Source organism: Helicoverpa zea, chromosome 26 (genome assembly GCF_022581195.2).
Source record: "Helicoverpa zea isolate HzStark_Cry1AcR chromosome 26, ilHelZeax1.1, whole genome shotgun sequence".
Lineage (NCBI taxonomy): Eukaryota > Metazoa > Arthropoda > Insecta > Lepidoptera > Noctuidae > Helicoverpa > Helicoverpa zea.
In genome coordinates this window covers 3,781,171-3,806,889 of record NC_061477.1, presented here as the reverse complement: position 1 = coordinate 3,806,889, position 25,719 = coordinate 3,781,171, and the positions used below count along the sequence as shown (strand labels likewise).

The 25,719-nt window shown below is 36.3% G+C and overlaps 1 protein-coding gene and 1 long non-coding RNA gene across 6 annotated transcripts in view; one reads left to right on the top strand and one right to left on the bottom strand.

Annotated features, from left to right (window-relative positions):
• Positions 1-25,719, bottom strand: part of LOC124643126 (heterogeneous nuclear ribonucleoprotein L-like) — a 441,770-nt gene that overhangs the window by 180,913 nt on the left and 235,138 nt on the right. The gene's annotated exons all lie outside the window — the stretch shown is intronic.
• On the top strand, positions 17,818-21,566 carry LOC124643132. Its single transcript, XR_006985878.1, has 2 exons — positions 17,818-17,896; positions 21,460-21,566. It is a non-coding gene; the product is annotated as an uncharacterized LOC124643132 (long non-coding RNA).

Sequence of the window (25,719 nt, the reverse complement as noted above, 5' to 3'; positions counted from 1 at the left end):
TGTTTACTTCTTTATACGGGATTTTCTATGTTTCATTCATTGAATGTCGCAGTTATTTTGGGAATTTTGACTTATTGACAAAAATCCAACCTGATCACTCTTTGTTGTACTTTTGTGACTTATTAAAGGAAATAAGACTGCATACCTATATGGCTGCGGGTTGTTGAGTTACCGCGGCCCTGGTACATAAAAGGCCTACGACGAAACACGACGGTTTTTAGACAGTAACCGTCTTACCACAAAAACTTTTAAACGTCAGTTTAAGCCTTGTCTAAAAAAATGACAAATTATGACGTTGACATATGGTTCATTTTGGAGCCAAATTTTTTTTAGACAAGTTTAAAACAGGGGTTAAAGTTTTTGTAGTAAGGCCATAAGAGTCTGACACTCCGTCACCGCTGTCCGTCCGTAACCTAACCCACAGCGGGAGGGGTAATTTGATGATTTTTGACTTCGTTAAAAAAATACCTATATGATACACATATAGGTATAGAGTCGGCTCTGGAGTAATTTTTTGTCAAAAGCAAATCGATTTATTCCCTAGTATAAGTTAATTAGGTATAATAAAAGTGACTTCTTTGCATTTTGACATAACAGTTTTAATGCACTAAGCGACCAAAGAACGACTTTTAAGCAAGGATGCTTAACCCACCAAAACCAAAAGAATGCTCGTGACGTCACGACCAAGCCACGTGTAACAAGAGCACACCAACCTCTAGGGACTCGCCAACAAATTCCTGGCGTTGTCAGCGAAAAAGAACTACAAAAAGTTAAAAAACGGTTTCCAGTAGAACGGACTTCAGAAAACGCCTGGAGCCTCGCGCATCACCACAAAGAGGGAAAGAGCATTTTTTTTAATTACTCCCTGCACCAACAATTGTTTGTGAGGTTCAACGGGAGGGAGGCAAACAGAGGCTCGTTCCCTCCGAGAGGAAACGAGGTAAAAATGCCCCTCCCAGACATTAATGAGGCGTTATTAAGTACTACGGAACGGAAATAAGTAGAGAGATGGAATTCGTATTGGACGATTGTCGTTGAGTTTCTATTGATAAGTTGTGCTTGTGATGTTTTGTTCGGGTCGGATAATGAGGTTAATGATATTAAATTTACAAAATAGCTACTTTTGTGAATAACTTTCATGTTGATACTTACGAGAAAGTCTGTTAGTGTGTGAATTCTAATAGTCGATGTAATATTATTTTTACTTTAATTTTAGATTAGGTACTTTTCAAGTTCTCACCTGAAGAAAATGATATTACAATTCGATCTCTAATTTTCTTTTAAACATTTTCAAGAATAGTGTCTACTATCGTCTAATAAGCAAAGGTAAAAACAGGCAAACATTTCAAATTAAAACAATAGCCTTAGACAATTGTTTAAGAATGTTAAACATCCAGTAGGTAGAGCAATAACGAAAATTCCTACGAAACAAGCTAAGAGCTTCGTCCTTGTAACGAAACGCCTAAACGTTCTGAATATTGATATGGGTAAACACGGTATTTTTGGTACCTATAAGCATTTACAAGGTCATCGAGTCTTTAAGGGTCTCGACGATGGTATTGAAATCTGTGACCCATGTAAGTGGTAGATTAATACTTTGCGTAAGATGTGGGTTACCGATGTAATACTCCGACTTTTTCCCTTTTCTTTTCATTATTTTCCCATACAAGAAATTTTGCGCCTTATCAATGAATATTGTATTAAAGCACCACCTATACACTTGTATTATGTAGAACACAGTTATGGCAATTTGATCTCGTTACCTGTAATCAATAATAACCTAGAGGTTATTCTCTTTACAAGATATTCTAATATGCCAGAGTACCTACTTCTCAAGATATCTATCTATCTTTAAGTGAAATAAATATCCTCTTAAACCGCCTAAAACTCGCAAAAACTGTATCAAGAAGAAACAGTCACACTCTCAAAATTAATTTAAACACAAACTTCATTCACAAAAAATATAAAAATTCATACTAGATTTTGAGCTCCACCTTTTGCAAGTACACGTCTATTTCGGAAATGATTGATTAGGCGAAGGCACTCCATCTTCTAGTAACCCACTTTCCTATATATCTTATTATGAACTTTTTCCTCCAAACTAAAACTAACGCTGGAAACTCTCAAATTACAAACTTTCAGCAACTTTTGGATTTAACTTTCGAAAGATTATCGGCAACAGGAATTAGGTTAGACTTTGGGATCAATATATCGATGATGTCTTTAAAACTAATTACAACAATTTTGTAAAAATAAAGATGAATTGCTAAACAAAATCCTTAATATAAATAAGTAGATTCTTCAAATATCAAAAGAAAAAAGAAACCCTACACCAAGGTTAATAATAATAACATGGAATAAATGTCCAAAACAGAATCTGTCAATCAGTCTCGAACCTTCAGTATAAAAGAACCAGTCATCATAAATATAATAAAAAATAAAACTAATATCTCCCACTGAGTTGCGGAGAGGAAAAATCTATTTTGCGATGTCAAAGGGGAAGAAAGGCTACCCCCAATCATTATCTTACAACTTACCCCCGCAGGCTTCCAGGGAAACCGAAAAAAACCGGATATTTCTGGTTTCAGCACAAGAGCGGGGGGAGAATGGGGTTGGTATGACAATAACGTTATATTTTACTGTTATAAGGCAATATTAAAATGGGAATATCAAGTGGTTGACAATGTTATTGCAATGAAATCGTGTTTCTGTCGCCATCAGTTTACATTTTATGGCGGAAACAGTATATTATTATTTGCTTGTTATTTCTAACAATCATAATAAAAGGAGAAGAGTCTTCAACAAACACGCAGAAAAAAAACAAATGGGAATCAATTATATGAAAAGCAACATACTACTAAACAGAGCGTCAGAGGGAGTCAGGCGGATTGAAAAAACATCTGACGGCCGGGCTTATCAAGTGATTATACCTGCAGCTCAAAGAAAAAAAACAAAATTCAACCGTATATCAAACGATTAATTGAAACACACAAGTCTGAATAAGAATTATTTCAGAAAGGCGGGTAGTTTTTGTTACAACGGGCCCGTGTTTTATCGCTCCCCGGGGGCACGCGTCGCCAGCGAGGCTAGACGTTAACCGAAATGTCCAATATTGATATATTGTCTGTTACTTCCGAATTTTGTTAGGCTTTTCCTGTAGCGTGTGTTTTATTTACTTTTACTTTTAATAATTTGTTTACTTTTTATTACAGCCACGATAAAACAGCTTGATCCTAATTATAATTACCTGCTTAAACTAGTAATTTGATGACTTCTACTTCTAGGTACTCTAAATAAAGTAATAAAATAGGTTTCTTTTCTTCAGTACACTTTCATCACGTAAGACCTAAAAAAACTTTGTTAAAGGCATCATTAACAAAACTTTTATAACTCGGTTAAGTATGAGAAACGTGATTGCTTTCTAAACTTAGCTAGTTCTCACCTTAATTAATATTCTCAGAAAACTATCATATTAACGGCTACCTGGACTTACAGGTCAGACTAAATCAATATTACAAACTAAAATTACAGCAAACAACAACTTTTTTTACAGTCTAAAATTAATCCAAAATTCACAAAACTTTCTATACCTACATTTTCCTAAAAAAAGAGGCCCAATAAAAAAGATTTCCAACAAACTAACATTCTGAATTACACACATTCGCTGACGGGGTAACTACAGTCCGCAACCCCGGGGGACTAGACGTTAAGCGAAATGTCCGATGTTGATTTATTGTCTGCAACTTGCGTATTCGTTTATATTGTGTTTCACGGCACCTGCAACTCGTCCCGACTATTTGTATTGGAATTTGTATGTCTGTATATCCTTTTAGTTGTGTTGGAAAATTTTGAAGTGTTACCGTTTTGAAAGCGTGGTGTTAAGTTTTGCATTTCTGACTCTAGATACATATTCGTATCGGTAAAAAAGTTTTAAAATATGCAATAAGTTTTCAAATGAATAAAAGTTTTACGTAACTTATAATGAATGATTATGATGGTTTCTAAGATCTGAATAATCGTTTTCGAACTAATATTAATACATATTTATGTATAGCAATAAAATTATTTGGAAGAGACGCAACAAATTACACTTAAACCTTCTTCTATGACAAAGGTAGGTATCCAATTTCACTGAAAGGTAACTTTAAACCATATACAACTTAATCACAAATACGTACTATCTTTTGCACTTAACAAAATTACAAACAAACATTGTTACATCATCGTGCTACTTAATTTAAACTTACCCAACTTTGTATTTCTCGTAACGAGGGAACGTGAATTAACTTCATTGATATTTTACTTCAAGCAATAAACGTTATTCGCAATAAGTAAACTAAGTATTATGTCTTTTAAACTTACAATGTAACTGTTTGGTTAAAATAACTTTAAAGTGTATTTCTTTTGTTTGAAGTAGACTTGACTATTTTATTTTATTGTGGGACCAATAAAACTTATTATTCATGAAGTTTTTAATGCGTATGTTTAGTGTTTTGACATTTATATAGGTATATGCCTACACAGACCTAAAAGTTCAACATTGTTAGTAAATGCTATAAAATATCAAATAATTAAAACCAAAGGTCAAAACTGGTGCCTTTTACATATTGTTAACCAAAATTAAAATAATTTCAACTTCCACTGTTCCACTGTTGAACATAAAACCTCCTCGTTTCCAAAAAAACGGAAATACCTATTTGCTTATTAATTAAAATACGTATTTAACGTGTCAATAAATCAATTACATCTATCAGGCAGTCAATTATTTAACTAATATGTACGTAACTATGCATAACGCGAAGTAATCTTAGTTACTCTCAAAGTTCCGTTAAACGCAAACGCCTCAGGGAATGAGGGATTTAACTTGATAACAGGATCAGTTAAGTGAAATGCACGTTAGATTTACTGTTCTACCACCTCTGCTTGAAGTTATTCAGGATTTAGCGAAAGACATGTAGACATTCGTATTAACTAACAACTTCTGCCTACTACAATTGCAAATTGACAACTTAAACGTCCGTGTTTCTTAAAACAACTGTTCGCTTTGAAAATTGAAGAGAAAAATGACATGTATGTTCTCAGCGAACTTGGGTCTTAGTATAAAAGACGTTATTATCATCATATGCTTACCCTTATCCCAATTTTATTTCAGGTTGGCGCAGTATGAAGATCATTAGACATATTTTAAATAAAAAATCTGTACAATCTTCAGTTGCTACATTCGCAGGAAAATACCTACTTACTTAATCTTTTAATAAAAGTCGTGGTGGCCTAGTGGGTAAAGGACCAATCTCTCAAGTATGAGGGCGCGGGTTCGATCCCAGGTCAGGCAAGTACCAATGCAACTTTTCTAAGTCTGTATGTACTTTCTAAGTATATCTTAGACACCATTGGCTGTGTTTCGGATGGCACGTTAAACTGTAGGTCCCGGCTGTCATTGAACATCCTTGGCAGTCGTTACGGGTAGTCAGAAGCCAGTAAGTCTGACACCAGTCTAACCAAGGGGTATCGGGTTGCCCGGGTAACTGGGTTGAGGAGGTCAGATAGGCAGTCGCTTCTTGTAAAGCACTGGTACTCAGCCGAATCCGGTTAGACTGGAAGCCGACCCCAACATGATTGGGAAAAAGGCTCGGAGGATGATGACTTAATCTTTTAATAGTTTCCGTCATCATGTGATTCAATTTCTCCATTTCCACTTTATTTATTCTAGCTACTGCATACCTGGGTTTGTTCGTGTTACAATCTCGGTCGGTACTGCTGCCATTTGATACAAACGTGACGTAGCATAATGCATGAATATGTTAATTTAAACTATGTTTATATTAAAACTAATATTTACCATGCATATACATACGTAATATAAACACACAAACATAGAAGCGATATTTCTCAAGTCGTCATAGGTAGAAATGTCAAGAGTATTTTTTTTTTTAATAACTGAAAATTATTTTCATTGCCAGCAAATAAAAAAGAGAATACCCTTCTTGCATAACGGCCTAGTAACAAAAAAGATCTAGCTTCCCATTATCTTGAATTCACAAACTCAGCAGAAAAAGGTAACGACGGAAATAGACATTACATGAAATGTCCAGTACTGTTTTAGTGACTGCCACATACGCTTGTTTATCGTTTTACATTTTGACGGGCCCTTGGTTTTAAGGGCCTATAATATTCTATGGGCCATTCGAACTTCCCTTAGGGCTAGAGATTTTCTTTTTTTGTTACTTGCTTTACATATTTTTATGGTGATTCGGAATAATTGAAAAAATTTGTTGAAACGTTTACGTTATTTATGACATTATGAAGGTACGGAATATTTGACGTAACTTTTACTGTTTATCGAAATTTATAAAAAGGAAAAGTTTCTAATACGGAGTGTATTGTACGCTCATTTTATTATGTTAATCGACTCGCCAACGCACCACCACACAGGTCGACAGTCTGACAACGACCGACTCCCCACCGCTTGATCCGGTATTTATAACCGAGTGACGTATGCGCACGAGGCGTCATAATAATGACATAACCTATACAATGATGCACATGTACCTGCATACACTACATCTCTCCCTTGTTGTTTTGATTTTAACCTTGTTTCAAAAAGTCCAACAATCAAACTCATAAATATTTTGGTAATTTCTTAAAGATCTATCAAACACCTGCAGCACAACAAAACCACGCTATCAGATCAGTCCACCGATCACACTGCCATCAAACTGATTTACTTTGTTCCGTTTCCATTTCATTTCCCTTTCCATTTAAGGAGACGACAGATATCGGTGATACTGCAGGACACTACATCCCTTCCCTTGTGAAATAAACATAAATAAAAATCCGTCCCTTTGCAGACGGTAACATACCAGCATCTGCTTCAGGGTCAACAAGACAAATTCGTAGCAGTGATATCAGGCCGGCAAGTTTAACTTCAGGTTTTGTAGCCGCTGTTCCGGCCCTGTATTATATCTACACTAGAGATGATCCGTCCATTTGGCAGACATCCCGCCAATCAGTCCATGTGAAATCAAGCAAGTCTCAAATATTGCTGTACCTTCAGATAATGAGCACTCATCTTGCTTGGTTCGACTTCACTTAAAACTGATACAGAATGCATTGTTCCAAGGTAAAAGATCGGCATTAGGGTACCTCATCAATGCTTTTCACTCATTCAAAACCGTACGAGCCGTACGAGGAAAGTAATCACATAAGATCGTCCCAATTGAATGGTGACCTAGATGGACTGTTTCCAATTTGATGATGACCATATACTTTGTCACCCATTTAATGGTGACCACATACTTTGTCTCCAATTTAATGGTGACTCCATACTTTGTCACCCATTTAATGGTGACCACATACTTTGTCTCCAATTTAATGGTGACTCCATACTTTGTCACCCATTTAATGGTGACCACATACTTTGTCTCCAATTTAATGGTTTAAATTGTAGTTCTATGTACGAGTTAAGTACTTTGTGTGCCTTGTAAGCAAGAGAATGCTAACTCAACTAATTTTGGTAATATGTAGTTTTTAATTTGAGAGTGGAATATCAAAGCCTATCATTATCTCAGCAATGTAACAAACAATCTGGTCTTCAACCCTATTGATCAGCGCTGGTACTTTGCACGTTTCTGCTAGTACACTCGCTGAAATTCTGATATAGGCTTTAAATACCCTACATCAATGTATGTCCAATATCTAGTCAAGAAACTGTAAGCTTCTTAGCATTCAACACCCAACATATGAATACCTTACTGCATATAATAGTGCGATAGGAATACTTATATTTCGGTTAGGCATCCAAGAACACTATTATCACCGGACATTGCGTTCTGTAATGTTTGTTTGCTTTTCCTAATGTGGTTTTCAAAAATTTAAGTAGTCAAAGAATTATTATGCTTTGATGGTAAGCTTTTTAGTGTCATGGTTACATATTGATTATAACGAAGGTGTAAAGTAACATTACGAATCAGATTTTAACTAATTAGAACCATATTATGCAACGAACGCACTTTAACAGGTGTCACTAACTTTGCACTATATATTTTGAAGCTGTGACATTCTGCATCACCATAAAATAGAAGAGTCCCTGACCCTCAACTCATGCTCTTCTTCCTTTCAACAAGGTGACAGCAGCTCACAAACAGTTTTCTAGTCGATGCAATTTTTCCTTTTGCAAAACAACCGCTAACCTTTCTAAAACATTTGTCTACACATAGATAAATGTGGGATTCTAATTCTATATCTCAATTTCATGAGCAGCTATGCTGCTCTCATGTCATACTTGACCTCATCAATTTGATGATCAGCTTTGTGCTGCTTCCATTTTTAATATTTTACGCTTTTCCAATTTCATGACCGCGTATAGGTAACGTAATATTTTTTTTTTTTTTTTTTTATGTAAGTATAGTTGGCTGCATAAGTATGTTTATAGTTTCGTTCAAAAGCGCTTACCCTTTATTGCAGCTGACTTTATCTACGTTGTTTTAGTTAGACAACCAGAATATAAAAATATTATTATCTTTTATAGGGACAGCACCCAAGTAAATTTTTAAACGATTTGGTGACTAAGGGCAATTTTACTTCCTATACTTTAAGGAACACTTACTCAGATTATATATTGCAGTAGGACTTAGGAACTTAATAATATTTTAGTTATTATTAACCAAATGTCGACGCAACTGTGTAGTTTAATTAGCACAAAAGAGTAATAAATGTCGATAAATGTGAATAGTGATAAAGTTCTTTACCTCTCGTGCGAGTCCAATTGTCTTACGGTAACCTAAGATTGGTGTTCTAAGATCAATTATTATTAACCCTAACGCTATGGACACAAGACATTATTTTGTTAATAGATATCCATCCCACCACCCATATGGATCTTATCTTATGGGATGGGTTGAGGAAATTACACAACTTTATATTACAAGTAGGTGTGCACTTCAAGAATATATTAATGTGATGATTTATTAACTTGAGATCAATAAATGGATTCTATTTCATATACGTTCATATATGGTTATGTTATTCGCCCCTATGGAAGCATATTCTTCCACAACTCTCAATGTACTTATACTGCTTATTGGTACTGCAATACTGTAAAACATAATTTGCAAATAACAATATTATAATGAGGGCCACTTTGTTAAACTATTTGTAAACACCAATGTAAATCAATAAAAAGAGGCTAAGATACCAATTAAAATTCATTCAAGCCTGAATCTTGAAGGTTTTAAAAGCACACGCAATCATCAACTTTTGAGAACTTGATTGCAACAATCATCCATGAGCTAATCATCATTAGACAGTTCCCAGAGTAAGTATCTACATTGGAACTCCTTCCAGGTATCATCCTTAAAAGATTTTTTGTCACAGATGAGAAGGCCCAGTTGGGTAAATGATGACGATGTCCTCCTAGCCGATTATCGGCTACGGCGGCTGTACTCACGTAAGGGGATTAGTCAACTGCGCAGGACATATTATAGTGCACAAGCATTTGCGCAGACACAGGTGCACTCACTGTTCCTTCACTCTCATAACCCGATGGGACGGCAATCCGACACGACCGGAAAGAGATCAGGCGCAGGACCGACATTTACGTGCTTTCCGATGCACGGGTGTATCAATCACCAACTTCCAGGCCCGACCCGGGAATCGAACCCGAGACCTCGTGCTCAGCAGCCGCGCTTGCGACAGCTAGACCAACGAGGCAGTTGGGTAGATAAAGTAGCATTGTCAAATAAATCACAGATTGCTCCAATGCTTAGTTCCATATTCTTTTGATCTAAGAGTTTTATATCAACCTAAAGTACTGAAATTACAATTGTGAGCTAGCATGTTTACCAAAGATTCTATCTATTGAATACCAAAATTTTGATCCACATTTTCCAGCTAGTATTGCTGCTTGTATGCTGTTCTACTGTTCTGTATCTTCTGGAATATCTCTGTTGTATAACAACCTCTTTAATACAGCAAAATAAAGTAAAAGTATTGAAATTATACCTAGGGTGACTGAGCAACTGTTATAATTAACACTATTATGGGTAGGCAACCCACTAGAGGTGTTGATGGACTTGGATGTTGTGCATAGGTGAATACATACCAGTATAGCTGGGCGAGTTCTTCAACATCCATGGCCAACCCACTACGGTCCCTCAATGTGCTGTTTGTTTAACTAGATACCCAGCACATGTTTGTCATTTGTAGAACCGTTGAGTATATAACCCACCAGTTTGTTCTTGTAATATCCTCTATATTGCAAGCACTTGAATTAAGTTAGTTAAGTACCAGAACAATATAGCAGGTATAAGTTGTTGACTAGACTCTGAGAAGTTAAGTTTGGAAGCTTTTTATGATCCAAATCACCGGGCACAGAAAATATAAAAATTATCAAGATTTACTATTTAGTTGTTGCAGTAGTTGACAACTATCGCCAGATAATTTATGCGTGTACAGTCAATTGAATGACCAGTAGACGTTCACTACCGTTAACTGTCAAGCTGTCACTTTAATGACCAGTAGATATAGACTACTGCCAACTGTCAAGCTGTCAATTTAATGACCAGTAGATATAGACTACTGCCACCTGTCAAGCTGTCAATTTAATGACCAGTAGATATAGACTACTGCCAACTGTCAAGCTGTCAATTTAATGACCAGTAGATATAGACTACTGCCAACTGTCAAGCTGTCAATTTAATGACCAGTAGATATAGACTACTGCCAACTGCCAAGCTGTCAATTTAATGCCCAGTAGATATAGACTACTGCCAACAATCAGGCTGTCAATTTAATGACCAGTAGATACACACTACTGCCAACCATCAAGCTGTCAATTCAATGACCAGTAGATATAGACTACTGCCAACAATCAGGCTGTCAATTTAATGACCAGTAGAAACACACTACTGCCAACTGCCAAGCTGTCAATCTAATGACCAGTAGATATAGACTACTGCCAACTGCCAAGCTGTCAATTTAATGACCAGTAGATATACACTACTGCCAACCATCAAGCTGTCAATTCAATGCCCAGTAGATATAGACTACTGCCAACAATCAGGCTGTCAATTTAATGACCAGTAGATACACACTACTGCCAACCATCAAGCTGTCAATTCAATGAACAGTAGATATAGACTACTGCCAACAATCAGGCTGTCAATTTAATGACCAGTAGAAACACACTACTGCCAACTGCCAAGCTGTCAATCTAATGACCAGTAGATACACGCTACTGCCAACTGCCAAGCTGTCAATCTAATGACCAGTAGATATACACTACTGCTAACCGTCAAGCTGTCAATTTAATGATCAGCAGATTTTTGGAATAGAATAGGTCTTTATTTGCTTAGAATGCAGGCACTTACAAAATAGGATTGTAAACAACATAATAAGATCCGTGTACATTCCGCCTTGTTGGCATGCAAGCACAACAATTATTAAACACAATTGATTATAAGGCAAATAGGTTATTGTATTATATCCTCTAGGAAATCCCACCACTGCTAAAGTCGTCTTGACGACAATTCAACAACCAGCAACTTTATATTGCTTCCAATAAATGCCTATTATTGAATAAACTTTGATGCAGGTTTAAGAATGAGTAAACTGATCACCAAGTAATGATTTTGTATTATAAATTACTCATTTGATAAATATTAACACCTGCAATAAATATTGCTACTTCCATTAGAATTGTAACAAGGTAAACTTAAACAAAGAATTACGTAAAAAGGTTAAAATTTGTTTGCAATTCGGGTGATACATACATGAACATAAAAGTTATGTATACTTTGTCATTCTACTCTCTTCCCTTCCTTCTTTCCTTTTGCTCTTTTTAATATGATTGAATATTAACATCGGTCAGAGGTTACTTGTTGTCAAAGCTTATTTAGCATACATTAATTTGGTATAGGCATGAATAGGACAAATTATTTAGTATAACCTTGTATATCAAATATTTTTCTGGATCACAGAACTAATAGGTAGTTCAAAATTATAAAAATTAGATAATAGGTAACTGTTGGTCCAAACACTCACGGTTTTATCCTCGTCGCCAATGTATTGTACGCTCATTTTATTATGTTAATCGACTCGCCAACGCACCACCACACAGGTCGACAGTCTGACAACGACCGACTCCCCACCGCTTGATCCGGTATTTATAACCGAGTGACGTATGCGCACGAGGCGTCATAATAATGACATAACCTATACAATGATGCACATGTACCTGCATACACTACACGGAGCATGACTGGTTTGTTGTCTGAGAACCTTTAAAGGCCACTGCTGGGCACTAGCGTCTTCTCATAACGAGAAAGAACGAGCCCTGTTCTCAGTCATTTATGTACAATAGGGAGGTCCACTCAGGAAGTCCTTAGTCCTTGCCTGACCTGCAGTCGTATACACCCAGCACTCTTATATAAGAGTCATGTGCTTTATTCACTAGGCCCACTATCAACACGGAACAATTTTGATAACAGCTATAAATATAGGTATTTTATTCAGTTTTCCACGTGAACGCTACAATAGTGTCCACTACAGGTGACGGTAGTTTGTTTATGACGTCACAACAGGTGCGGGGGATGTGTGGACAGACACTGTATTGAAATAAAAATGGAACTTCGTTTATATATTTAAATATTTTTGCAGGTTTATATTTTCCATATTTTTTTTCTGCTGTATAGTAGCTACCTATAACATTACTTTTAGTTTGTTTGCTCATTTAATCAAGACCTGTATGCCTGCGATGGCTAAACCTACTCTCAAGGGTTTCAAAATAGCAAAAACAACGATTTAATACTTAAAATTAGATTTGTTACCATTTCCACCCAAAAAAATTCTTCCATAACTCATCTATCAATCACAAGTTCAACGACCTCACGAAAATAAAAAAATGGCTCCCACAAAACAGGTGACAGACACACGGCAGCACGGTCGCGTGTCGAGATATGATCAGTTGCATCCCGTCAGCCACGCGGCGCGGACGTCTCGTTTGCATAATTGTTTATTATCTACAGCCGTTTGTTCGATGTCAAATATCTTTGGATGTTTTATTGTTTCTGTTGGTTCGTTGTTGCGTGTGGATTTGTATAATTTGTTAATTTAATCAGGAAGTTGTTATTTTTTGCTTTTGGCAATTAATTTTATTCAATTTCGGTCTCAGCAGACTTGTCAGTTATTAATGAACTATCATTCAGCAGAGAACAAAAGCCTATACCGCTCGATATCTTTAAAAACTATCAGAGAAAACAATCCACAATTCGATTCAATTCACTTTTTATACAAAAAAATATTTAACAAAAGGAAAAACGAAAGAACATATTTCTTTTCACTTTGGCAACATCGAATACACACAACAAAAATATAACCATGTAACAAAACCAATAAATTCTAAAATGTAAAGAACTATGATTTCTACAATTCGCATTTTTCCAATAAGAAATTGTGTTCCTTTATTTCATTTTGAGAGAACCGTTTGCTATTTTCAATATTTCTGACGTCTGATACAATACATATATTTTATTTACAAATCTACAAAGAAATATCTCGCGAAATATCGGGACAGGTATCAAATTTATCAATTTTATCCGACGCTATACATGGGGTGACAATACTTGCTTACTTGAGCTGAGACTAGTCCCAATTTTTGAATTATCATTTGCATCGTTTTAAATGTATCCGACCGGTGGTACGTACTTCTTATCTTCAAATACCAAAATATAAAAAATGAGACAATGTCATTTGTATTCAATACAATATACACAAATTTTCTAAAACAATATATCTACGTCACATTATCGTGCACATTATGATGCATGAATTCTCACAGCTTTCAAATCAAATCATGTCCATACTCTATATTCCAGAACCTACGAATTCAAATCGTACCTGTTGACAATGACAGCTTTATTGCACAAACTGGCTTGACGTACTAGCACACCACAGATGTATACTATACTAGACACTCAGTACCGTACCGTATACTAGACAGTCACTACCGTACAGTATAGTAGACAGATCTGAGATTTGTTCGACAAATCCTGGTGGCAACTGCTGTCAGATTGTCAATACGGCTTTGGAGCATCAAATTCAGTTCGTTATCCATCCAGGAAGTTTGGCACAAAGACAAACACGTGACGGCCAGGCTTTATTGGGGCCGATATATAACTATAGGTATTTGTTTTGTGGCAATATAGCCGCTGTATCAATAGACCCGGGGATACGGCAAAAGTTTGAGAGGATTCAAACAAATTAAATTACTTTTATAGTGAAACTAGCTTTCCGCCCGCGGCTTCGCCCGCGTGGAATTCGGTTATATTGCGGTATAAATCACAACTATAAGAAAACTTCTCATTCCCACGGAAAAATCTAAGAAGCGCGATGTAACGCTGGATACGATGAGCTACAGGTTAAAGCGCGAGATATCATTGCACTTCTTACGTATCTTAAAAAAAACAACGTCACCACGTTTTAAAAAGCTATCATTCCACTTCTTACGTATTTTAAAAACACATCGTTACCACGTTTTAAAAACACCCAGCGCCATCTATCGCATACCTCAAGAACTAAATAACTTAACTAATACTTATACCAATTAGTAATTCGTTGAATTATAGTTATTTCAGGATAAGTAGATGTAAAAAAAACAGTTAAGACGATAAAACAAATTGTACGTCATCCCTCGGGAATTCCTCATTTTCGAGGATTCATTATCGTATCATTTAGCTTCTAAATTTACATGTTTATATTCGTTTGCAATATATTACCTTGTTTTAAACGACACACAGCGCCATCTACAATCCATCCATCAAGCAAACAATATTTTTGTTTTCCCTCGGGAATATCTATTTTTTTCGGGATAAAAAGTACCCTATTATTTAATCCGGACTTCTAACTTTACGTCTGCAAAATTTCAAAGCAATCGGTTCAGTAGTTACGGCGTGAAAGCGGAACAAACAAACAAACAAACAAACAAACTCACTTTCCGATTTATAATATTAGTAAGGATGGGTTGGGCTTGATATCTGGTATAATTGGATAGTCGCACGAGTTTTTAATGGCTGTCTTTTTTATTATTATAATAACTGATATTCCAATCTGTTGTCTAACTGCATGTTAAAGATGTCGTTGAACAACATAACTGTTTACTATCATGTATATTATGTGTATATTTCCAAAGTGAAAAGTTTCTTTAAAAAACTAGTCACGAAAAACCGAACATCTTTCAAACACTACAAAAAAGAGCTAACCTTGACAAAATATTTACCTTTCCTTTCGTTCCCAACAAAGAGGGCCCGTATATCAATATCCAGTACATCAATGTGCGTCATCCTCACGTCTGACCCTCTCCTCCGATACGAGAGTAAAAACTGAGCCTACGTGCACACTGCAGAATAAATAATCGGCCGAATCTTGGCCCTTTTTTTAAAAATCGCGAATTCAATCAAAGCTTTTCGTTGGTCTGATGCCGGACAAATGATGTCCTCCTAGCTGATCATCGGCTACGGCGGCTGTTCTCATGTAGGAGATCAGCCAACTGCGCAGGACATATTATAGTGCACAAGTGTTTGCGCAGACACAAGTGCACTTATCTTCACTCTCATAGCCCGATGGGACGGCAACCCGACACGACCGGAGGGAGATTAGGCGCAAGATCGACATTTACGTGCTCTCCGATGCTCACCTGACCGTTGTTAGGTGTGTACTTCCATTCATCTTCATACTGATTTATGAGCCCAAACCAACTATCGGCCTACTAAAAGTTTGTAGTGTGCGAGTCTAAAGCATCACGCACGAGAAGCCCCGTTCAAACTGAATAATACAACAGCTACGCACGTGTCAACGGGCCTCCAACTGGGGCGAGTCACTTGACAATAAACGTAGTTTATATTCATAGGGTTTTCTATGATTTTTATATCGCCGCTAGAGTTTTGAGAGTGAAATGAAAGCGATGTGTTGGCAAATATAAATGTTGTTTGGATTTGTGTAGCAGGTTGTGTAAAATGTATGTTGATATGAATTTGTGCGACGCTTCCGTTCGCTGAAAATACATGAATACAGTTTTTCGTTTTTGATTGAGATTCATGATAACAGTCTATTTGGTACTGTATTATTCATTTTCATGTTTTCTCTAGTACAACATAAATATTGTAGAAAAAACACTGTCTATCTATGGGGATTACAAGAAAACTGTCTAATCTGTCTTTCAGTATCAAATAATCCAACAGCAAAAATACCTTCCTATATCCGTCAAATAATCCAAAAGAAAACATCCTATACCCGACTTCACGTAATCACTCACTCATCCATAGTATTAACTAGAGAAGCCATACTAACAGTATAAAGTTACTAAGCATCGTTTTACATGACCATAATAAAAAAATACGTAATCAATATCACTAGCCGACAAACTAGCGCCAGTAACTATCCCGAGACTAAACGACCTGTTTGGTCAGTCACTAATTAAAACTTGGCTACAACTATTTATTAAATGATAAATACATGAGCGTCCGAGCACGTTCCCGGACGGTCCGGCTGGGGAACGGTTCGGGTCCCGGGGTCCGGGATGGCGGGATACATCTCAATTATGAGTCCCCGCGGCCTCACTATCGATGCAACCACTAAACGTACGCTGGGAACTTTTGAACGGTTAATGAGATTTTTCGAAGTTTAATGCTGGGCTGGATTTATTATCTACTCAACTCATTTTCTATGACGAGATGGATGGAGTTATACTTACTAGAGTTTCTCTCCATTGATTTTGTATAAAAAAGGTTCGAATTATAGTTTTAATTAATATTTTTTTTACAATATAATATGTGTGAAAAGAAGTCTTTTATAACTTAGCGACATGGTCACCCTACTAATAGATAATTTGAGCAACTAATTAATTAGGCTACGTTAGAGCTTCAACTAGCAGTTTCAGGCGCCGGGCGCCGATAACTAATGGGTTAAAACGATACCCGTGTTATGTGGGTGTGTTGTGACCTCGAAATTATGTCTGTTTCGTTAATACAATAAATTCTGACATCATGCATTATTAGATGACTAAAATTCGTATTACACTAATGAGAAAAAAAAAATTGGGTCAGTATTATAAAATTTGCAAATTCATAAAATGTAAGTAAATAATCGAATAGGTTTGAAAATACCTGTGTCCTGCTAATTAAACCTCATCTTGAAACTACATACCTGCTTCAAATGGTCTGCCTTTTTAAAAGTTGTAATTTAAGAAACGTTATTCATTTCACAAAAGTCTTCTACTTAAATACAAAGAGCTTTCACCAAACAAAATAAAACCGAATAAACACATTACAAAATGAACGTTCCTTTCCACCAAAACGCCTCCGTCACGTTCCATTACATTTTAATTTCACTAGTTATAATATTATTACTATTCAAATTACAGTCCTTGGGGTACTAGCCCCGGCCCATGACGTCACTCGTCATGTCCAGAATATAGACCAAGCTACGAGGTATGATATCCCTGTAGAATTGTTTTTAATATGAAAGTTGAATTAGGTAGGTTAATTTCATTTTTGGGGATAATTTTCTGTTATTTGCTGAAAGTAGGTTATATTAAAAAGTTACTTTTTCGTTTTTGTATTTAGTTTTATAAGTTTTAATGTGCTTAATAAATATAGTCTTCAGAGGATTACGAGAAAATTGTTCTGAAAAAATGAAAGTGAAAAAAATAATGTTGTTTTTTTTAGTCTTTTTTAAGGCAAAATTATCAGGTATCAGGGTAAGATATACTTCACCTTAAATGTTTAACAACTTTACACCAATTAAAACGCACAGAACTCCACAAAGGCCCTTCCTAACAGTTTCAAAGTAAAATAATCTAGCAAAATAATCGAGTCGGAATTGGTTAATCTCGTTAGGTAGGAAGGTGGTCAATAATCCAGCCGTGCAGTGTAACGTAGCGGAGATTATAGCCGGCCGATTACGACACGATACGATGAGCTACAGGTTAAAGCGCGAGATATCATTGCACTTCTTACGTATCTTAAAAAAAACAACGTCACCACGTTTTAAAAAGCTATCATTCCACTTCTTACGTATTTTAAAAACACATCGTTACCACGTTTTAAAAACACCCAGCGCCATCTATCGCATACCTCAAGAACTAATTAACTTAACTAATACTTATACCAATTAGTAATTCGTTGAATTATAGTTATTTCAGGATAAGTAGATGTAAAAAAAACAGTTAAGACGATAAAACAAATTGTACGTCATCCCTCGGGAATTCCTCATTTTCGAGGATTCATTATCGTATCATTTAGCTTCTAAATTTACATGTTTATATTCGTTTGCAATATATTACCTTGTTTTAAACGACACACAGCGCCATCTACAATCCATCCATCAAGCAAACAATATTTTTGTTTTCCCTCGGGAATATCTATTTTTTTCGGGATAAAAAGTACCCTATTATTTAATCCGGACTTCTAACTTTACGTCTGCAAAATTTCAAAGCAATCGGTTCAGTAGTTACGGCGTGAAAGCGGAACAAACAAACAAACAAACAAACAAACTCACTTTCCGATTTATAATATTAGTAAGGATGGGTTGGGCTTGATATCTGGTATAATTGGATAGTCGCACGAGTTTTTAATGGCTGTCTTTTTTATTATTATAATAACTGATATTCCAATCTGTTGTCTAACTGCATGTTAAAGATGTCGTTGAACAACATAACTGTTTACTATCATGTATATTATGTGTATATTTCCAAAGTGAAAAGTTTCTTTAAAAAACTAGTCACGAAAAACCGAACATCTTTCAAACACTACAAAAAAGAGCTAACCTTGACAAAATATTTACCTTTCCTTTCGTTCCCAACAAAGAGGGCCCGTATATCAATATCCAGTACATCAATGTGCGTCATCCTCACGTCTGACCCTCTCCTCCGATACGAGAGTAAAAACTGAGCCTACGTGCACACTGCAGAATAAATAATCGGCCGAATCTTGGCCCTTTTTTTAAAAATCGCGAATTCAATCAAAGCTTTTCGTTGGTCTGATGCCGGACAAATGATGTCCTCCTAGCTGATCATCGGCTACGGCGGCTGTTCTCATGTAGGAGATCAGCCAACTGCGCAGGACATATTATAGTGCACAAGTGTTTGCGCAGACACAAGTGCACTTATCTTCACTCTCATAGCCCGATGGGACGGCAACCCGACACGACCGGAGGGAGATTAGGCGCAAGATCGACATTTACGTGCTCTCCGATGCTCACCTGACCGTTGTTAGGTGTGTACTTCCATTCATCTTCATACTGATTTATGAGCCCAAACCAACTATCGGCCTACTAAAAGTTTGTAGTGTGCGAGTCTAAAGCATCACGCACGAGAAGCCCCGTTCAAACTGAATAATACAACAGCTACGCACGTGTCAACGGGCCTCCAACTGGGGCGAGTCACTTGACAATAAACGTAGTTTATATTCATAGGGTTTTCTATGATTTTTATATCGCCGCTAGAGTTTTGAGAGTGAAATGAAAGCGATGTGTTGGCAAATATAAATGTTGTTTGGATTTGTGTAGCAGGTTGTGTAAAATGTATGTTGATATGAATTTGTGCGACGCTTCCGTTCGCTGAAAATACATGAATACAGTTTTTCGTTTTTGATTGAGATTCATGATAACAGTCTATTTGGTACTGTATTATTCATTTTCATGTTTTCTCTAGTACAACATAAATATTGTAGAAAAAACACTGTCTATCTATGGGGATTACAAGAAAACTGTCTAATCTGTCTTTCAGTATCAAATAATCCAACAGCAAAAATACCTTCCTATATCCGTCAAATAATCCAAAAGAAAACATCCTATACCCGACTTCACGTAATCACTCACTCATCCATAGTATTAACTAGAGAAGCCATACTAACAGTATAAAGTTACTAAGCATCGTTTTACATGACCATAATAAAAAAATACGTAATCAATATCACTAGCCGACAAACTAGCGCCAGTAACTATCCCGAGACTAAACGACCTGTTTGGTCAGTCACTAATTAAAACTTGGCTACAACTATTTATTAAATGATAAATACATGAGCGTCCGAGCACGTTCCCGGACGGTCCGGCTGGGGAACGGTTCGGGTCCCGGGGTCCGGGATGGCGGGATACATCTCAATTATGAGTCCCCGCGGCCTCACTATCGATGCAACCACTAAACGTACGCTGGGAACTTTTGAACGGTTAATGAGATTTTTCGAAGTTTAATGCTGGGCTGGATTTATTATCTACTCAACTCATTTTCTATGACGAGATGGATGGAGTTATACTTACTAGAGTTTCTCTCCATTGATTTTGTATAAAAAAGGTTCGAATTATAGTTTTAATTAATATTTTTTTTACAATATAATATGTGTGAAAAGAAGTCTTTTATAACTTAGCGACATGGTCACCCTACTAATAGATAATTTGAGCAACTAATTAATTAGGCTACGTTAGAGCTTCAACTAGCAGTTTCAGGCGCCGGGCGCCGATAACTAATGGGTTAAAACGATACCCGTGTTATGTGGGTGTGTTGTGACCTCGAAATTATGTCTGTTTCGTTAATACAATAAATTCTGACATCATGCATTATTAGATGACTAAAATTCGTATTACACTAATGAGAAAAAAAAAATTGGGTCAGTATTATAAAATTTGCAAATTCATAAAATGTAAGTAAATAATCGAATAGGTTTGAAAATACCTGTGTCCTGCTAATTAAACCTCATCTTGAAACTACATACCTGCTTCAAATGGTCTGCCTTTTTAAAAGTTGTAATTTAAGAAACGTTATTCATTTCACAAAAGTCTTCTACTTAAATACAAAGAGCTTTCACCAAACAAAATAAAACCGAATAAACACATTACAAAATGAACGTTCCTTTCCACCAAAACGCCTCCGTCACGTTCCATTACATTTTAATTTCACTAGTTATAATATTATTACTATTCAAATTACAGTCCTTGGGGTACTAGCCCCGGCCCATGACGTCACTCGTCATGTCCAGAATATAGACCAAGCTACGAGGTATGATATCCCTGTAGAATTGTTTTTAATATGAAAGTTGAATTAGGTAGGTTAATTTCATTTTTGGGGATAATTTTCTGTTATTTGCTGAAAGTAGGTTATATTAAAAAGTTACTTTTTCGTTTTTGTATTTAGTTTTATAAGTTTTAATGTGCTTAATAAATATAGTCTTCAGAGGATTACGAGAAAATTGTTCTGAAAAAATGAAAGTGAAAAAAATAATGTTGTTTTTTTTAGTCTTTTTTAAGGCAAAATTATCAGGTATCAGGGTAAGATATACTTCACCTTAAATGTTTAACAACTTTACACCAATTAAAACGCACAGAACTCCACAAAGGCCCTTCCTAACAGTTTCAAAGTAAAATAATCTAGCAAAATAATCGAGTCGGAATTGGTTAATCTCGTTAGGTAGGAAGGTGGTCAATAATCCAGCCGTGCAGTGTAACGTAGCGGAGATTATAGCCGGCCGATTGACGAGAGCTGAATAACAATGGGTTCAGCCGTTTCGGAAATGAAGGCTGTATTTTTAAGGGGATTTTGATTTTGAAGTGATTCACACCGTATCGTAAGAGGTATTTCTGTAACTTCTTATTCATTCACGCGATATTTCCATGTGATATTTCTTAGTAAAACTTTAACGATCTTCCTCTCTGTAGGATACTTACTGAATATAGCTCTAGTAATATCTATAGATATTTAATTACCACGCTCAATATTTTACTAATATATTATTCAAAACTTTCGCACATACTTTTTTACGCATCTGTTACTACATAGGTATCTAGCTATCTAAAGCACTCTTATAAGGGTCAATTCCCACTGAAAGAGCAGCGGCCGGCAGCGGCCGGCAGCAGCCGTAAATGCAAGTGATTGAGCGCGAGCGCGGCGGGCCGCGCTCTTACGGCCGCTGCCGGCCGCTGCTCTTTCAGTGGGAATTGACCCTAAAAAGTAGCTTATTATAGCGTCCTCGATATATGGACTATCCGACTACTACTAAGTGAAATCTGAGACCTACGCCAGCTTTAAAATTAGAATACTCACTCAGACTCAGACAAAAATCTTAATAGACATCTTTCACCAATCCCCAAAACTTACTTAACCCAGTTTCTAGTCGATAATCCGTCTAACAGTTTAGATTAACCCTTAATCGGTTCAACGTTGACAACTTCGCCTACCGCCAACTATGACGTCACACGTGATATGGTGACGTCACGCAGCCATTTGCATGTAAATTAGTGCCTACACTAAGTTAATGAAAGTGTAACACTTGTTAGTTTCAGTTGCTGAGATTATATCAAGTTGAAGTTAAGTGTGTTGGGATAAGTTGCTCTGTCTTAGTGGCATGGCAATCTGGCAGATGTTTGAACGGTACAAGAAATACCTAAGTTGGATATTTTATCTACCTTAACTTAGATAAAAAAAACTATAACATATCATAGTTTAACTACTAAAACTCCTCATGAAAAATGTATGTTATAGTTTTTACCTAACTTCAACAAGGCGTTATACAATTAATTATGACTTAATCAACCACATACATTTTATTTTAAATATCATTCAAAACGCATAATATTTGACTATTAAATAAACAATGCCAATACATTTAATTAAAAACCATAAACCGCAAGCCAAAAAAACGACCTACGAAAAATTAAAATTAAAACAAAACAACCCCAGTAGCCGGCTCATTAAATTCCCGATGGTTATCTAAACGAATACTTTCCTTCCTCTCCCCTCTGTTTTTTTGTCTGTCACCCAATGTCTTGTCGTGTTAATTGTCGAGATGTTACGATAACCCTAATGCGATCATTTGACGCTACGTTTTTTCGGCCGGCAAGTGGACAAAGTTTTTTGTCGTAATTTAGTTGTTCATTAATGATTTTGATCTAAATTGTTTTATGAACTTGTTGATGACGTATTTAAGTGGTCATAAATTATCATATAATGGGTTTAAGTTATAAGTAATTTAACTTACATACCACAACTATTATTTTACTTGAATCACATAGTTAGCAAAGCTGGTACATACTTGTAACAAAAATGATAAACAATATAAATAACATGTTGTACATATGCGTATTGTACAAAAAGTATAAATAATTTAATAAATGTAGGGACGTTTGTTCTCCTTTCGCACAGAAACAAATAGATGTATTTTGATGAACTTGTCAGCAGTATAGCTTAAAATAACATATACGCATAATAACATTATGCGTATCCAGGAAATGATGAAACCACTGTTGGCGTCTAGTATAATAATTATAATCACCCACATTTCCAACGAAAATTCCTCTCAAAATCATCAACAAATCACGAAGAAGATTTACAAAAACCTTTTAAGGCTTCCAAGAAAATCTATTAGCCACACAAACTAATCGAAGAAGGTATTAACTAGATTTTCATAATGAAAGTTAACTTTTGACCCCTGTGGTCTACTTACGGCTAAATAAAGCCTACAATTTATTGAAAATGGCCGCCTCAGACTCACCCTGAACAAACATAGGAGTTAAGATAATCTGTTTTTCTTTATTTAGGTTTTAACGGGTATTGTGTTGGAGATTACATTTTCGTTAAGTCGGGAAAGTTTATGAATCTAGATAAGGTAGAATAATAAACTGTGATTGTTCTTAGAAGGTGTATTTTAACCTTACTATTATTTAACATGGAGGTAAGTGTGTATGTTATGGACCAAGTGATAAATTGGGCAGTATACATAATGCCCGGTCATTATGAATAATGCCCAATATGAGAGTGCAATTTGATAATAATTATTCAAACAATCAAATTGACCGGGCACTATACATATTGCCCGTGACCTTTTGGGCAAAGTAATACAAACATATTTAATTTCATTTTTTTATTGTTATTGACATTTAACTTAAAATAAACTAAATATAACACATCCCATATCAATTGATAGAGTATAGAAGTAAGCATGCAACATGCAGCAAGCATGGTTTCTGTCACGGCTCCGGCGCTGCGGGGCTCCGGCGGTCCCATGCGAGCTTATCGTCGCAGATGGTTTTCACGCTCACCACCGCAGCTTCGGCTTGCTGGCCGGCTCCCGGCCAGCCTCAGCCGCGGCGGCGAGCGCTTCAACTACCTGCGCCTCAGCTCGCAGGCCGCCTCGCCCCTCCGTGCCTACGCGGTTTTGAATTGCACTCTAGGGGTAGGGCAGACAAGACTACGTGGAGTCGGTTTTGCAGCGATTCGTTTTCGTCACTAAGTTCAGTTTTTAATACAATGTTTTGAATCCAAATTAAATTCTACCATAAAAAAACGAGCCAAGAAAAATGCGATCAAGAAAAACGAGGCCCGGCCGAGTTAGTAAATTAGATGACAATTGTCCAATTAATAGTTTTGTGGCTAGACTTATAATTTCCCATTAAAATAGAACATATAATTTAAAACAATAATCATAAAATATGTAGCAAGTAACAGGATTTATTTATTAGAACAACTGCCACCCTCGCACCGCATAAAATATAGCTTTATTATCAAATTGCCCAACTGTCATGTAGCAATATAATAATGCCCGTGCAATGTGATAAATAATGAAGTTAAGATAGTTATTAATCACTTGGCCCGATAAAGCTAGACATTATTCATAATGCTCGGGCATTACAAATAATGCCCGAATTAATCACATGGTCCATAACATGTATAAGTAATCACGCTAAAACGGGTGAACCGATTAAGATGAAATCTTCACATAGGTTACAACTTGTTTTTTTCCTAGTGATGGAAAACGTTTCCCCGGACGACTGGGAATGGGATTTAGTGCTTAATAATTTAATTAAAATTGCTGAATAAACTTGCACCTACACTTCAATATTTAAACATTTTGGGGCTATTTACCGTCAATTTAAATCTTTTCATACATCAATCACAACCCCTTCAAGACCTTATGTACAAACCTACATAGTTTTCATAAACATATTCTATTAATAACCAAACGATCCACCCAGCAAGGTAAACTTGCTACGGCGTAGCAAACCGATAACCATACGCTACGCTCACGGTCGATCCGTAGCCAATCCAACTACGCTTATCGTAGCGAAACTACGATACTTCGTTTTAAACGTAAACTCTATGAAATAAGCGTTTTTTATGTAATTGCAGTATGACTGTTTTATAAAGTTGCAGTATTACTGTATCTTTGAAAATCTGCTCATAATTTGGCCTAGATAAGAAAAAAAACAGACGGTTACAAAATACATTCTACTGAAAAAAATAGACTTTTCTTTCAGCAGTTTCCGCGATATAATATTTGACATAAGGAGGCCACGATATACTCGGTCATACAAACAGCAAAGTCAAAGCGTCTTCACTGTACACACATGACCGCGAGCGAGTTGAGAAAGTGGGTAGGGTCTCACTGTTAACCTGAATGTACGAATTTTATGCAAGAAATCACTCACAAAGTCAGATTTTCAATTCGTAAATATACTAAAGAAAAACAACAAGAAAAGAGCGTCTCACTTATTCTACCTCTCCAACCCAGTCTGCTAACAGAGAGAGGTGGCCGGAGATCGTGAAAAAAGCTGTGCCCGCCTCTAATGTGGACACCGCAATGTGACGCTCTGCCAAGAGCGAATCGACAGAGAAGACGAACCCAGTTATACGTCTATCCCGGTATTTCTTGTTACGACTATGGTCAGATCCTCTTCTTCTTA